The following is a 10,173-nucleotide window of genomic DNA, read 5'->3' as shown; positions in this document are numbered from 1 at the left end:
CCACCGGTATTCTTCGTCACTGATAGTTTCCTGGTCTTCTGCCCCTCAAAGTCTGCTGCGAGATAGACCTGAAGCATGTCAACAGTCTGGATGTTATATATGATGATAGTAACTGTTCTCGAAAGAACAGATACCATTGATGACCGTGCAGCTTCTCTAGAATAAATGATAATTAACTGAAACCCTCAGCGGCTGACAGGTGTTGTTGTTATACCTCGATGGGGACAGCTGAAAATGTATGCTCCGGCCGGGACTCGAACCCGGGATCTCCTGCTTACATGGCAGACGCTCTATCCATCTGAGCCACCGAGGACACAGATGAATAGCACGACTGCAGGGATTTATCCGTTGCACGCTTCCCGTGAGACCCACATTCCCAACTGTCCACAATCTACATACGTAATATTCTTAATAGATATTTGGCCATCCACTCATTACTCGCGTCAACTAAGGTGACGGTTCCCGTAAGAATTTGTGCAACCTGTGCGCATTCGCACAGACGAAGGTCAATGGACGGGTAGCCATTTAACTATATACGAAGATAGAAACTGTTCTCGAAAGAAGAGATACGGGAAGCGTGCAACGGATAAGTCTCTGCAGTCGCGCTATATGCGTCCTCGGTGGCTCAGATGGATAGAGCGTCTGCCATGTAAGCAGGAGATCCAGGGTTCGAGTCCCAGTCGGAGCACACATTTTCAGCCATCCCCATCGAGGTATATCAACACCTGTCGGCAGTTGAGGGTTTCAATTAATTATCATTTAGTCTGGATTTTGTCATGATCTATGGTGATATGTAGGCATGCCCACTGGGAACCACTAGTGCGGTGTCTTGGAACGCCTATTAGTTAAAGTTCGAACCAGGAACCAAGGGCCAATAGTTGATGAGATTGATGCCACCATGTCAACTGGGCTCAGAGTGGACGAGTGGCGATCTAAATACCCGTCAACGGATGTATACTAGTACATGTCATGTGGACACGTGACCTCGTGGAAGGGAATTGGTGCCTGCGGCTGCAGCGTTGTTTACTATGACATCTGCGGTGCATATTGGCTCAACACATGCCCCCCTGATGATGTGTGGCTGCGAGAGGTTTGGAGAGAAACAGCCCGGCGAATTGTGTCGACGTCTGCCGTTTACATGCGGTCTCTAGGAGTGTTACAGGTAGCAGGGGCTGCTGCTTAACCGCTGTACCCATCTCTGAGTGTGGCGGCCGCGTTTCCAGGGATGCTGCTTTCTTCCAAATCTCAGGGTACAACACAGACCCAACCTTGTTTTAGCACCTTTGTGCCAAATGCAGTCGGTTTTCCTTATTTAAATCGTAAAATTTGCACATAATTAATCTACGAAAATTAACCCTAAAACGGTTTTTTGTTGTTGTAGTAATTACCTCAATTTGTTTTACATTGTAATATTACGCAGAACCCTCTGTACTTTAGCATGTACGTTTAGTTTGTCATCTGTTACTAAGTTATGTCAGTTTGAATTTGGTTGACAATATAACGTATTATTTTACAGCTAAACGTAATTTTGTTGTGGCAAGTCATGCCTCGACTGTATTTGCGGTAACTTACGTTTAGCTGATACAAATCCTTTTTCATCTGAATTCTCGTGAGTTGTCTTAAGCATACATAAACTTTACACAAATTTTGCACAACTGCGTTTGTAAATAACAACAATGAAACTTTGCCGAAACACAGTGAAACTTCTGCTGTTGAGTATCCTAGTTGGGGTTTACTTGTTTTCAAATGAGTTTGGAACAACTTAAATAGTTTACGTGGTACTCAACGTTGAAAAATTTAGGGGGCTTCAAATAGGATACAAGACAGCAAATACAACACAGAAACACAGATAAATTGAAGAGATCAGGCATATGTGAATATACATGCAATCCTTGTCAGTCACTATACATTCTAGGTACATGCAGGAATTTTAAAACAAGCAATTTAGAAGGCCTCAGAACTTAAAAATCATAACAGCTCTCATAGCACATTTGCTGATCACTTAATTCTATTCACCAATGGCCTCAAAATCATAGAAAAGTCTTTGGACGTGCAAAACAATGCATCAACAATACCAGAAGTATTCCCAGCCCCGTACAAAATGATATACTGTTTGATCAACCATCTAAAGCTTCATTTGATGACAAAGCAGAAAATTAAGCTGACACGAAAATTGCTATAAAAATGTCAGGAAAACGTCACGTTATTTCTAACGAACATAAACGTTTTACTGCATATTCCTCGAAAACTACTATCTTATATTGCAAAAAAAAAAAATATTTTCGGACAAAACAAGCTTAAGTTCGTCAGTTATCGTACAGGACTGAAAATTTGATGGTACCTTGTCGTGCATACATTATTCCGCAGTTCTTCTCATTTTTAGCCAATAATACAGGGCTATTCAAAAAGACGGAACAGATTTCAAACATTTCTAGCTTCCAAAGTACAAATGGTAGGAACACAATTCCAACGTTCTTGGAATCGCTAATAGCAGAAACTCGCCTCTCTATTGTATGTCTGGAAGTGGGCATTTGGTCAACCAGTGTTTATAATTTCTTATTTTCATTGTCTAAAGCATAGAGGTTGCTCACGAAAATCCGTCCCCCATTTACTAGACTACTCGCTGTCGTCTTTTGTTTTGAATCTATTGCAACTACTTTTTGGATTGTCAGTACGAAAGCCACTGCGACTTGGTTAAAATGTGGGAAGTAAATATCACAGCGAGATGTATCCTCTTCAAGAAAGAATTGCAAGAGCGGAGGTGTATAAGTCTACCAGTTTATTTAGGGAAACGTCGGCACTTTTGCAAAGAGGTTTCTTGGCGTTTCCATACTAGCAAACAGCGGCACACAGCAGTTGGCGACGACGTAGAGTACTACAAGATCACTTGGAAATGCAAAAAAGGAAAAAAAGAAAATATTGAGCCCCGTCTGTTCGTACACTTGCTGTGATCGCGGATATTCGTTCAAGAATGATCCAGAATCCAAAGAAGTCGACACGTAAACTGTGGTATCGATAGCAACGATGCCACGGCATAGGTTCATAAGTTGGCACTACGAGACACCGACGACAGTGCCTTCTAGCCGGTGCTGTGGTGGTCTACGAACTCCGCTACAGATTCAGCCCATTTGATCAAGAGCAGACGGCCGTGACACTTCGCTTCAGCTTCACGTCAGAGCAAAGTAATGTACTACTCTTATTGTTAAAGTAAAGGTGATTTTAATTCACACTGCAATACCGAGAGATTATTACCTTTTCCTGCTCCTACTCCTGCCCACGCGCCGCCTTCCAGGTGGGATACAAAATAAACTGTCCCAACAAGAGAGAGTTTTGCGTAGGTCTTTCCACCGTATTATACACCGTGTAGGAACGAAGTTCAACAAAATGACATGTGGCCAAGAACTGAATAACGAAGATAAGGAAATACGTGTGAATTACTGTACTTGGCTATGTCGAACGTTTGAGACTAGTATGTTGGATCAGCTCTACCCTCCATTTGTTGGCGAAAATACATGTTCAAAGCCGGTGGTAGACAGAAAACATCTTCCGAAATTGTACTAAATGCTTTCTCTGAGAATTACTTTGAAAAATTAGTTCATGAGCCCACACGAATTGTAAGTGGTTGCGGAAACACCCTTGACGTCTTAGCCACAAATAATCCTGATCTAATAGCGTCATGGCGGATACAGGGATTAGTGAACGCAAGGTCATTGTAGCGAGGCCCAAAACCCTATCAACGAAAACCACTAAAAACAAACGCAAAATATATCTATTTAAAACAGCAGATAAAAATTCGCTTGATACCTTCCTAAGAGAGAGCCACCATTCCTTTCAAGCTAATTATGTAAGTGTAGACCAGATATGGCTCAAATTCAAAGATGCAGTATCGATAGCAGTAGATAGATTCATACCGCATAAGTTAATAAGAGAGGGGACTGATCCACCATGCTACACAAAACACTTCAGAACACTGTTGCAAAAGCAACGAAGAAAGCATGCCAAATTCAGAAGGACGCAAAATCCCCAAGACTGGCTAAGTTTCACGGAAGCTCGAAATTTAGTGAGGACGTCAATGGGAGATGCTTTTAATAGTTTCCGAAATGAAGCATTGTCTCAAAATATGGAAGAAAGCCCATAGAGATTTTGGTCGTATGTAAAGTACACCAGTGGCAAAAAAACAGTCAATACCGTCACTGCGCGATAGCGATGGAAATGTAACCGATGATGGTGCCACTATAGCGGAGTTACTAAATACAGTTTTCCGTAATTCCTTCACGAAAGAAGACGAAGTAAATATTCCAGAATTCGAAACCAGAACAGCTGTTAACATGAGTGACATAAAAGTAGATGTCTTAGGTGTTTGGGAACAACTCATATCACTTAAGAAAGGCATGTCTTCCGGTCCAGATGGTATACCAATCAGGTTCCTTTCAGAGTATGGAGACACAGTAGCGCCTTTCTTAGCAACCATTGAAACACGTATGCAGCAATGGCGAGCCATGACAATCTCTGACCAGAGAGTAGTAGCGCGTGCGAGATGATTCAGTTGCATGTAGGGAGTCGGCAGTTGTTGTTGTATGTAGCAGTCTGTCGGCAGTAGTAGTCTTGTACAGTTGTGTGAAGAGTCGCGAGTGGGACGCTGTCCGCGGGCGTCGACATGGGTCTCTGGTGAAGATGCTAAAAGATGTATATTGTTAAATAAGGTAACGAAGCTGCATTGCGCACATCAGATAATGTAATGTATATTTCTTGTAATTAATTTTGAAGAAGTGCCCAAATAATAATTTTGTTTTCAAAGCATTTTTAACAAAAGAGCTATTTAATTGAAAAAATATTTCCCTTGTTTTTCCTCAAACAAAAGTTTCAGTTATATTCAAACAATATGTGCGATGCATATCCTCCAAGCTATGGCGAAAAATAAGAGCAGATGCAGTTTTAGTGAGGTAAGAAATTAATTCTGATTTTTTTGCACAGGGCCAAAGATCGACTTTTCGGTCTAATTGAGTTTTCATTGTCACTGAAATTTCATTATCATTGAATTATCTTTCATTTTTGTGGGGATCTGAATTTTGGAATATTTTATGTCTTGAATTTTTGTAGGGAGCTTACACTTGGGTCAGATTGCGATTCTTAGATTTAATTGTCATTATCAATAAATTTCATTGTGGGAAGGTTACACTTGGCTCCCATTTATTATTTTTTTATACAAATTATTTGATAGATAACAAAAGTGCGCACGCACTGAAAAACTCTTTAGCATTTTCAGAACAAATAAACAGAATGGCAAAAAATCATGTTGTCAAGTGACATGAGTGCACATACACTGCAGTTCAGAACATATCAGCAAATGAGGAAATGTATATACAATGACTAACAAATGACATAAGTGCATACGCACTGAAGTATTGAACATATCAGGAAATCACAAAATGTATACAGAATGAGTACAGATCATATTGAAAAATGAGAAAAGTGCACAGGCCCTGAAGTTCAGTAGAAAAAATATTAACACATGACATAAGTGCACATGCACTGAAGAATTCAACGTTTTCACAACAACTAAATGTAATGGCAAAAAAAAAATCATCAAATCACAAAATGTATATACAATATAAATTACAAGAGTGCACATATACTGTACTTCAGAATAAATCGAAAAAATGTCTTTAGCATTTTCACAACAAATAAACATAATGGCAAAAAAAAATCATGTCGACAAGTGACATAAGTGTACTTGCACTGGAGTTCAGCAAATCGAAAAAAATGTATAGGCCATGAACCTAAATGATGTTATCAAAAAATGATTTTCACTATGTTACAAGAATTAGGATAGGAAAGGGAAGGATTGCATGATGGTTGTAGCACTTTAGGTTGCACACAGCTGCTCTGAAAGTCCATATCTTTCCACAAAAGTACAACACCAAGTGAGACAATCTGAAGTTCTTTTCCCAGAAGTGTTTATCAGCGTAGCCAAGACACTGAAATGTCGTAATAATCTTCCATGTTATCATTTTGGCAGTACATCAGGTACACCAAACAGTGGGACCATAATAACGTCTCCATTGCTCATGGTGGTGGACAGCATGTGGGTTTCAACACCACGCTCTTACAAGGCACACCATCGTAGAATTAGTGCAAAAACCAAATATAGTGCTCCATGATCATGAGGATAGATAGGACAAATGGATATTGCAGTAATTCAGGGTAGTTAGCTCAGAAGGTGAAGGACATTAAGTCACATACTAGTCTTCATTAGGAATTACATTAGTAGTTTGCGGCATTCATAGCACAGATATTGAACATGTCTGTACCATGTATGTAGCATTACAGAAAAATGTTCATTAACTGTCTGACATAGAATATTTGCACTCATTCTCTAATTACAAAGCATTATTAAATAATCGCATTCTTTTCCCAGTTACAAAGCATAATGAATAGCATTCAGTTTCTAATTACAAAGCATAAGTAGTAGCATTCTTTTCCTAGTTACAAAGCATTATGAGTTAATAGTATTCATTTTCCAGTTACAAAGCATAATTAATTAATCATTTGTCATTTCAATATAGTAATAATCAGTAGTCATGTTTTCCTAATTACAAAGCATTATTAAATAATCGCATACTTTTCCCAGTTACAAAGCATAATGAATAGCATTCATTTTCTAGTTACAAAGCATTATTAGTAGCATTCTTTTACTAGTTACAAAGCATTGGTCGTCTCAATACAGTAATTAGTAGTAGTTTCCTAGTTACAAAGCATTATTAATTAATAGTTTTCATCTTCCAGTTACAAAGCATAATTAATTAATCATTTGTCATTTCAATACAGTAATAATCAGTAGTCATGTTTCAGGTGACATATTATTCAAAGCTGATCAGCATTACTCAGAACTCTCTTAAACTGGTATCATTATTTGGGACTGGTAATACATATTTTTTTTTTTGTTAGCATTGCATTGCTTTGGGTAATTATAAGGGAAAGCAAGAAGAGAAAAAGAAAAAAAATTGCTTCTAGGTTGTTTCTGTAAATGAAAAATGTGTAACGTCATTCGTCATGAGTCAGTTGTAGCAAGGTTGTGACACAACTGGGTAAAAAAAAAAATGCAAGTACTAGTATAGGTTTAATAAGTAACAAGTTTAGTATCATGAAAGGCTTCTCCTGAAAAAAAATACAAAAAGGATTATTGAGCTGAAAGAAGAAACGCATACTATGCTGAAAAGTAGTGAACTTCGAATTAACAGGTAGTGAAATGTGTATGAAAAATGTGTTCCATAGCTGTCCTTTCCAAAACCTTCAGTCATCATACCATACGATATAAAACATACTGTCAAAACAAACTGCAACAAATCTTAAATAACTACATAGCATAAATACATAAATTTCAACATCATCCTCATCTGCAAAGAAAACCTCATTATCCATATTATCATAACTTCATTATAATCATCACCTGTAAAAAAAAACTTCATTATTCATAGTACCATATTCTTCATCATTATTCATCAGCATTCATTATCATCTGCAAAAAATCATTTCATTACTCATTACACAACTATTCCTTATCTCTAGCATATTTAATCACTAAAACTAAGACGTGTAGTTCTGTCTGACAGCTTGCATTAATCACCTTGTATTCTGAAAGAAAAAATTAGTTAAGACTGCTATTTTACGATGTGTATAGTATATTCTTGTTAATGCTTGTTAATCCTAATCCATTTACTCTTCCTCACAAGGTTATTGCATCTTCTTTCGTTTATTCCGTAGGTGAAATTCCCATTTCTGTTTAATTTATTTCCTTTACGCATTATTTCTTTCTGAAATTGATGAACAAAGATTAATGTCTTGCATTTAAATCATATACCCATTAAATAATGACTGGTTTATGGTGACATAATTAAGCATACAGCATAACATGACAGAAAACGTAATATGTCAAAAGCATAGACAGTGTTCAAAGGCAAAAATGTACAGAGAATATCACAATGCAGCAGCAAAAAAAATGTAAAACAGTCACGATGTTGAGATATCATAGGGCAAAAATGTCAAAGTCAACTGGTGTTTGCTATATCTTAACTATTTCACAGTCCATACAAACAAAACATGAAAACAATCGTACATACATAAAAAATAGAAAATGTGCACCGTCTGATGTGTAACGACAAGAAAAGCGACCTGCTAACCTTACCTTGCCGGGCATTTGCCAAGAAAAAATGCGATAATCATCAGTAATTAGTCATGTAATTATAATTGCATAAGAGCTCATAAAGCTTAGTAAATGGCATCGCAGCATGTTACATCATAAAGTGGATTCATTCAATAAAGGGTTTAACATTGTATACATGGTGGTTCCCCTTACTTTTTCTGGTTCTCAAAGTTTCGACGTGTACAACGTTGGGGTGAGGAATGCTGCGAATCCGATATGGACCTGAGTATAGAAGTTCAAATTTACTGCATTTACCTTTTATTCTGCTGGATAAGTAGTGCGTACGTACTAATATCTTCTGTCCAATGTGAAAGTCACGGCGTGTACAAACCTGTCTTTGCTGTCTTCTCCGGCGCTCTGCGGCACGTTTGATGTTGTTCAGCGCAATGTCAATTATTTCATGGTGTTGTAATCGACGAGATGTAGGAAATGTTACTAATTATTTAATTTTGTTAGGTGGTTCAGTATTTTTCAGTATAACAGACGGAGATAGCATTGTGGATTCATTTGGTATGGAATTAATTACATCTTGGAATGAGAATATGTGTGTATCCCAATCAATATGTCTTTTGTGGCGGTATATTCTACACAGTTTACCAATTTCTTTCATTAATCGTTCGCAAGGGTTCGAAGAAGCATGGTACTTGGATATATAGATCGGAGAAATGTTTCTAGCTCGTAACATGCGTGTCCATATAGCAGAACGAAATTGTGATCCATTATCAGAAATTACTTTTAACACATGCCCTACATGAAATAGAAAATGTTTTACAAATGCTTTAGAAACAGTTTTAGCAGTAGCTTTGCGTAACGGAGTGAAAGTAACAAATTTTGAAGTGAGTTCAACAGCGACAAAGATGTAGCAAAAACCTCTATTGGTTCTCGGAATTGGATCAAAAATGTCTACAGCGGCCATGTGTCTAAATTTAACAGGTACAATGAGATATAATGGAGGAATATGTGAAGTAGTGTCTGACTTAGCTTTCTGGCAAATTTTACATGACGCTAAAACTCGTTGTATACGTTTCTCCATGTTGGTAAAATAACAGTTTTGTCTCAGTATAAGAAAACATTTTCTGGCTCCGTAATGTGCGTAACTTAAATGAGTATACCATATTAATTTGTTAACCAGTTCGTCAGGAATGCATAATAACCAATTGTTGCTGTCAGGGTGAGAGCGGCGAAACAGAATGTCATTGCGTACAGTGTAGTGGTTTCTAATCGTAACATTATTCTTATCTTGCCAAAGGTGTTTAATTTCTTTCCACACATTGTCTTTACTTTGCTCTTTTGCTATGTCCTGTAATGACGACGAAATAAAATTTTCAAATGCAACTTGCTGAATGTACATAACACTGAAATTTGCTTTGCAGAAGTTGGTTGCGATGTCTTGCTGATTGTTGCTGAGAGAACGCGATAGTGCGTCTGCTATAACATTTTGTGTGCCGGGAATGTGAACAATCGTAAAATTAAATTCCTGTAAATAAAGTTTCCATCTACTTAATCTGTCGTGAGTGAATTTAGCCGAAAGTAAAAATTGTATCGCTCTGTGATCTGTGTAAACGGTGGTATGTCTTCCATAAAGAAAGTGCCGAAATCTCGTAAAAGCCCACACAACACATAATGTTTCCAATTCTGTAACGGAATAATTTCGTTCAGCAGGTGACAGAATGCGAGTTGCAAATGCGATGTTTTTAATTACTGTTGAGCCATCTTCTTCAATTTCCTGAAAAATATGTACGCCTAAAGCTGTGTTGGAACTGTCGGTGGCAATGTAAAAATTTTTAGTAAGATCTGGGTGCGATAAAAGTGGTGCATTCAACAGAGCATGTTTCAGGTTCACAAATTCAGAATGTGCTTGCTTATCCCATGACCAAATAGTGTTTTTACCTGTCAATTGGCATAATTTAGGTGTGTCTAAAACAGAGTGATGAATAAATTTACGAAAAAAGTTAATTAAGCCCAAAAAA

General features: G+C 37.7%; 1 non-coding gene across 1 annotated transcript; it reads right to left on the bottom strand.

Annotated features, from left to right (window-relative positions):
• Positions 1-239: 239 nt before the first annotated feature.
• Positions 240-313, bottom strand: Trnat-ugu. The gene has a single exon. It is a non-coding gene; the product is annotated as a tRNA-Thr (tRNA).
• Positions 314-10,173: the final 9,860 nt, after the last annotated feature.

The sequence above is a fragment of the Schistocerca piceifrons genome, chromosome 1 (assembly GCF_021461385.2).
Source record: "Schistocerca piceifrons isolate TAMUIC-IGC-003096 chromosome 1, iqSchPice1.1, whole genome shotgun sequence".
NCBI lineage: Eukaryota > Metazoa > Arthropoda > Insecta > Orthoptera > Acrididae > Schistocerca > Schistocerca piceifrons.
The sequence above is the reverse complement of the archived record's forward strand: the minus strand, read 5'-3'. Positions and strand labels throughout refer to the sequence as shown.